Source organism: Pongo abelii, chromosome 3 (genome assembly GCF_028885655.2).
Source record: "Pongo abelii isolate AG06213 chromosome 3, NHGRI_mPonAbe1-v2.0_pri, whole genome shotgun sequence".
Classification (NCBI taxonomy): domain Eukaryota; kingdom Metazoa; phylum Chordata; class Mammalia; order Primates; family Hominidae; genus Pongo; species Pongo abelii.
Window position 1 is genome coordinate 100127700 of NC_071988.2, and position 7257 is coordinate 100134956.

The following is a 7257-nucleotide window of genomic DNA, read 5'->3' on the forward strand; positions in this document are numbered from 1 at the left end:
ATTAGCATGTTTCTGAATGCATAAATGTACATAATTATTTCACAACTTTTTAAATAAGTAAGCTTCTTGAAGTCAGGTATTGACTTATTCTTCTTTGTATCCCATACAATACCTTGCTGAATGAATTCATTATCAAAATACACATTACTAATCTAACACACACCCCCACCCAATATTTAGTGAACATTCACTAAATAAGATGAATTATGTTAACATCATACCTATCAGGTAAGTTCTATTATTGTCTCTATTTTCTAGATGAGAAAACTGAGGCTTATTTGGATGTTTATCTCTCATGGATTTTGTAAAGTTGAGCATTCTTTTGTTTGTTGATAAAACCTTAGAGTATTTCTAGAACTTAACCCTATAGAATATTAAAAAAAACTTTTAATACAGGGTACTCGTCATACAGGTTCAACAAAAGAGTCTTCATCCTGTTCGTGACTTTTATTTTTTGGGCATGGTTTTTTAATGATGATACAAAATAAATGCAAGACAGGTCTGTGTTTGTATTTTGTAGTGTGTTGGTGATAAACTACGTTGAATTTTTGCTGTGATAATATTCTACTGGTAGTTTAATTGTAGAATTTACAGATGAGAGTTTTAAGCCAGTGTCAGCAGAGAAGTCATTATGGCTTTGATATATAGCCTTAAATTTAGGCAGGTCTCAAATTTCTTATGTATAAAAAGATGTTGGACTAAATCTCTCAAAATCCTTTCTTATGCTTTCAAGATATAATTGGAGTTATGAAAGAGTATTAAAGGCACCAAAAGGAAAAAGTGCAAAGAGATAAGAGAAAGCCAAGGACTGAGTTTTGAGTATTAGCAATGCATATCTTTGAAGTGATAGGAAGTCATGACAGTTAACTAACATGGAAAACAAAGAAAGTTTCTGAAAATGTGGTTAATAAGATTGAAGAGAAAAAAGTTCTAAGAAAGATCATAGTAAACCTTACAGAGCATTTTTTTGCCCTAAAATTTTGTGGGGGCCTAATAGTAGGGAGATAAGAGGTAATATATGAAAAACCCTTGGCACTGTGCTTCAGGATATTAGTTCCTATTCCCTCTGATTCATTTCTGATTCAAGTACCATTTGTGTCCTCGACACTTATTTCAGTGGTACTTCATTGCTCAGACATTTTTTGCAATACTTGTAATTTCCCTGAGAGACTGTTTACAAGCCACACAAGAGAATTTAAAACAGATCTGCATTGTCTTAGTCACTCACCTTATTCTCAGAATTTAGCTCTGAATGAATTTTGGCGGTTTCCAGCAATCAGACTCAACCTCAAAAGATGAGGATTTGCTCTCATTTTCAGATAGTAGAATTCAGCAGAAGTAAAGAATTGGAAGAGCACTGCATTTGATGTTGAGACTTGTATTCTGTTGCAAGTTCTTTTGTTAAGTAGACATATACCTTCATTTAAGTTCTACTTGAAATGGCTTAATTATTAATTATGGCTCAATTAATAAGAGCATAATTATTATATATTGTGAAAGTCTATGATTTTATTTTAACTAGGCTCTGAAAATAAGATAGTTATAATTCCATCTACAATAATGAATCTTTGAAAATTTGGTTCTTGGTTTGAAAGTAGGAAAAAACATTCTTAGTAACTCTGTACCAAAGCTACCTAAAGAAAATTTAATGCTATATTTTTGTATAAATATGTGGAATATATTAATGTATTCCTATTTTGATTTTTTTTCACTAAAAATCTACTTAGTATAATGTTTTGACTAATGATCTATTGGTTCATTCTTAGTTGGGGAACAGCATTTGAAATAATAGCTCTCAATTAATTGATTAACCCTTTTGTTAAGTTTTGTTTACAGATATTGGTTGATCATATAGATTTTTGCATGGCATTTATTTACTAAATCACTGCATAATTAGTAAACTTGCTTAGTGTCAGTAATTAACATGCAACTTCCTAAGATAATAAAAAAGCTAAAATTTTTAGTTTGTAGTTCCAAAGCACAAAAACAGAAATAAAGAATGTCTTGACTAGAAACCATCAAAATATCATTCTACCATATTTAGTTAAAGAAAAAGAAGAAATACATTACTTAGAGCCAAAAATAAAAACAGTGGGTGAATATATGAAATTTCACAGTATACTAAAATAATGTAAATGAGTTATGATTCTGTGCACCATCTACACAGTTTTTAATGCTGTAAATACATGTTGTTAGTGCTTATTCTAAATATTATACCCCCGTCTCCCACCTACTTTGAAGAACAGCTATTTTTATGTTAATAATACAGATCTCAGTAAATATGGGGATTATTAGGATTTAGGGTATATTGAATTATAAAGCAACATATTTAGGCTTATACTTTTGGGAAATTAACTTTAGCAGTGAAATAATCCTGATTAAATTTCATAGTAAATCAAATGTGTATTATTTAATCTAACAACTAGTGGGAATCTGGCCCCAGACACAAATAGTGGGAATATCTGAATTTTTTTTTTAATTATAGGAATATGTTTAGGCAAAGAAATGGAGTATGAATGTATATGGCATTCTTAGCTAGAGGTCACATTCTAAAGTGCTGTGCATCGTATAGTTACAACCAACTTTATAACTTAAAATACTTATTCTGACAGTCTTTTATGTCTATGGAATAGTTCTGAAAGCCTTAGAATATACTGAAATACTTTTTATTTTTGTGTAATTCACCTTTCTTTCCCAGCTGTTCTGTAGTTTTATAATGAATAGATGATTAAGTAGATCACTGCTACTGCAGAAACTTACCTTGCATTGTGGTAACTTGCAGCCTGGAACCTAACTTTTCCTCAGCAGGAGGTACTGGAGAGATAAAAGGATTAATAGTTTCTCTTAATATGCTTTCAGAGATCCTCATTACTGCTCTTTACTTTTTATAAGTTTATAAAAGCAGCAAAAGTGTAGAGTGAAATATTTAAACAATGTCAATGTGGGTTGCAAGAATATGAGAGAAAACAGGAATTTGGATAAATATTTTTGATTGTTATTTCAGTTTTATGTAGGGGGGCAAAATAAGTAAAACCAGTCTATCTACACCAACAGAAAATTTCCCCAGTTGCCTGTACTGTTTGCAGATGTAATCTGAAAGCACAAAGGTGGTATAGATGATTGTGTCTTTTCTTGCTCTTTTTGAAAGTGTGTTTCCATTTCTTATACTGTGTTCTCAAATATAGCTGTCTAAAAATCAAAAATAGAATTTCCGGGATCTAAAATGTACCCTTATGCTGTGTGGATATACATTTGTTGGTCTACTTACTTCTGGTCAATTCTGAAGTGGATCTCAGCTCCTCTTGAATTAGCCATAGACTTGCTTCTCCCCACACTTCTCCCTCATTTATATTCACCTGCAACCATTGGGCCCAGAAAAGTTACTAGAAGCTTGTTGGGTATGATGGATAAAATAATTGAATTTGGCCATTCCCAGGACATGATGATGGTAGAGTGCTTATTATGTGTCAGGCACCGTTTTAAGTCCTTTCTTCACAACAGCTCTATGATATAAAATGTGTTATCCCATTTTGTGTATAAAGAAAGAGTGGAATAGTGGTGACCTTGTCAGGATTATTATTGGGTTAGCTTTATTAGCTGTGTTAATTACCCATGCGGAGGGAATCATAGTATATAAATAAAGTGAAATTGATACTAAAAAAGGAGGGTTTCCTTTTTACTCCCTGAAGGAAAAAGTGCATGAATCATGGTTGTATCTAAAATGCCAAAAAACTAGAAACAACCTAAATATTCTATTGCTAAATAGTGAACAGTTATATATGCAATATTTTATCATATTTCTATCAGAATAAATAATGGACTGTTGATACCTGAAAAGATGCATTAAAAATAGTAAGTTAAAAACCCACAGATTTATACCCACACTGACAATTATAAATGTGTATTTCTATTAATACAACTTTGATAAACTGACAAAGGGCCAACAGAATGAGAAGTATAAAGTGACAGATGTCTTCTGAAAAGTAATGGTAGCCAGTTGAATAATGAAAATAGTAAATTTTAAGAAGACTAGGGAGTACAATGTAATAATTTTAAAAAGAAGGTGAATTTAAATTCACTTCCAAGTGACACTCTCCAAGATGAATTATCTGTCCTACGTTAAATGTTCCAGAAGACCTTCAGGAACACAACTAGAAATGGAAAATTTCAAGATAAGTTGTATAGCAGCATTTCCCCAAAGTACTTTTGCATAGTTGGTTTTAAAGGTTAACAGGCATTACATGTAAATAAAAGGGTAGTGAAGATAATTTAGGAAATCCTAGGGTTCATAAAATTAGATTCTTTTGTGTAGGACTCATTAGCACCTTTAATGAGCATACTCCAGGTGAGTAGGAGTGGAGGCAGAATGCAGAGTGCACCATTTCATAGACTTGTTTGCTTGAGACCACAGAACTGTTTGGCTTGGTTCTTGTTAGGGAAATAACCTCTGCAGAATACACTTTGGGCAACATTGGAATGTTACTTGGAGGTGTCCATGAGCAGGCGTGAGGTGTGAATGTTGTGGCTGTGGGTGGGTATGCAGCTCGAGGAGTAATACGTTAAATGTTCCACATTCAGGAATGATGGGAAATCTTCTGGAACCGTACATATTTTGTTTTATTTTTATTTTTCTCCTCTTCCCATATTTTGCTTTTGAATAAAAATTCATGAAAATAAATTCACTAAAATTAACTTTGTTTTTAATATCATAAATACTCTGTATAGGGAAGAAGTCAAACTTGAGAATCTGCATTTGATTTGCTTTTAATCTGGAAGGATAACAAATACAGCATGTAGCTTTTGGCTGGTTTTAAGGAACTGGCAGAAGATTATATTTGCATTTAAGTATAACCTGGTGGTATTCTTCACATACTTGTCTCCCACACATTCTTTAGCACCACTACTCGTGTCAACATTGCCAACAAACTATACAAGATGACCAGATCCAGTGGCCATTTTATGTCCTTAGTTTACTGGACCTCTTTGCACCATCCAGCTCAGTTGTCTGTTACCTCCCTCAAACATTCTCTCTCCATTTCTGTGACATTGCACTCAGTTGTTTTCTTCCTTCTCTCTGGCTGTTACTTTGTAGTTTGTTTTGCATGTTCATCTTCCTCTGCTGACTTCTGAATGTTTTATACTGAAGGCTCAGTTTTGGATCTTCTTTTCTTCTATGTTTTCTTCCGAGGTGTTGCCCTTTAGTCTTGTGGCTCTCTCTGCATACCAACTGCATGGTGATAACTCCCAAATCTATTTTCTTCAGCCAAAAACTAACCATTGGTTTCAAATCACAGATATCTAACTGCTGTACACTTAAATGTTGTCTCACACATATGTCAAGCTTATTGTCTCCAAACAAAATTTTTAGTACTCCTCTTCACTTTCCAACTTACTGATTTTTAAAAAATTTATGCTCATTAAAATTTGTGTGTGGGTACATAGTAGGTATATACATTTATGGGGTACACGAGATATGTTGATACAGGTATACAGTGCATAATAATCACATCAGGGTAAATGGGTTTCTATCACACCACTCATTCTTTTCTTTCTGTTAATGGTGCTACCATCCACCAAGAGTTTTCAATCTCTATTTTTTCTACTTTGACCCACCCTGCCACCACTGTCATGGCATCTAGGCCACCAAAATCTCTAACTTGCATTACTATAATTTCCTTTTACCTGAACTCCCCTTCTTACCTTCCCTTAGTCTTTTTCTTTTTGAGACAGACTTTCGCTCTTTCGCCCAGACTGGAGTGCAGTGGCGCGATCTTGGCTCACTGCAACCTCTGTCTTCCAGTTTCAAGCAATTCTCCTGGCTCAGCTGGCACCTGCCAACATGCCTGGCTAATTTTTCTATTTTTAGTAGAGATGGGGTTTCACCATGTTGGCCAGGCTGGTCTCAAACTCCTGACCTCGTGATCCACCTGCCTCAGCCTCCCAAAGTGCTGGGATTACAGGGGTGAGCCACCGCACCCGGCCCCCTTAGTGTTTTTCTGTAGAGCAGTCATTTTTTTTTTTAATGTAAACCTAATCATGATACCTATTTTAATAATAGCTTTCCATTATACATCGAATTTTGAATTCGGTGTATAATGAAATATACGCTGCTTATCATGGCCTTAAAGGACCTTCACAGTCTGGCCTTTTCCAGTCTTCCTTACCTCATCTTGTACCTGATCCTCCCTTGCTCACTATGTTCCAGCCACAATAGCCTATTTTCAGCCCCTTAAATATGTCTTTATATATGCCATTGCTTTTATTGGAAGCTGCTTCCAGCTTATCCTTTGCATGGCTGGGCTCCTTCTCATTGTTCAATCCTAACTGTCATCTCCTTAAGGTCTTCACCACTGTCCAAAGTAGGTTTATGCGCCCATTTCCCTGCTCTCCTTTATTTCAGAGCACTAGTCATAATTTGTGTTTACTTACAACCTCTGACTGTAAACCCCTGAAAGCAGAAACCATGTTTCGTTTACTCACCAATGTATAATCAGTGTATAGCAAAGTGCCCTATATTTCTTTTGTTGAATGAACTCAGAAAATGAAGTGACTGAATGGATTCTGAGCTAAAAACATCTCCAGATGGTTTAGATTTGTTTTTAAAGGCATCTCGGTTTTTTAATGTAATATATAGATATTATAATTAAAGGAAGTCATATCATCTAGAGAAGGCAGATGTTCTTGGTACAGTCTCCATTTAGTATTGGGTCCTTAGCTTTGATGAGGCCATTCATGCTAACTCAATTCAAAAGATAGTGGTTTATAAAAAGTACAATGCTGATTTTAAAAAAATAGTGAAACAAATATGTAACTGAGCAGGCAGGCTGTTCATGCTTGTTGATCTCTATGGGAAAACTTTACAAGAGTTGAAATATAAGCAGAAGGTATTTGGTGAATGTGAAATCTGAGCTTTCAGAATTAGCAGAATAATGTTATTTTGGTGGTGGGGTGAAGAAAATTTGCTAGTTTACTACATTCTGTGTGCTATAAATAAAATTTGGCTGTCAGTGAGAGTATGATGAGGCAGGGTGTAGGGTCCAGATATGAGTAAGTCTGTCTACATTAAGACTTAACTATCTACTTGAGGTCACATGCATTCTCTAAGTCTAATGACAAAGAATTGACAACATTATTCTTTCCTCTAAGGGAACTCGTATGAGGGATTTGTAATGCCATGTGTAATACATATTAACATTTAGTGCAAGAGAATTCTGAAATGCATTGGAATGCTGTAATAATATTTCTTTGAACTTGCAG

The 7257-nt window shown here is 34.4% G+C and overlaps 1 protein-coding gene across 3 annotated transcripts in view; it reads left to right on the forward strand.

Annotated features, from left to right (window-relative positions):
• The window catches only part of BMP2K (BMP2 inducible kinase), a 140192-nt gene that overhangs the window by 127363 nt on the left and 5572 nt on the right, over positions 1-7257 (forward strand). The gene's annotated exons all lie outside the window — the stretch shown is intronic.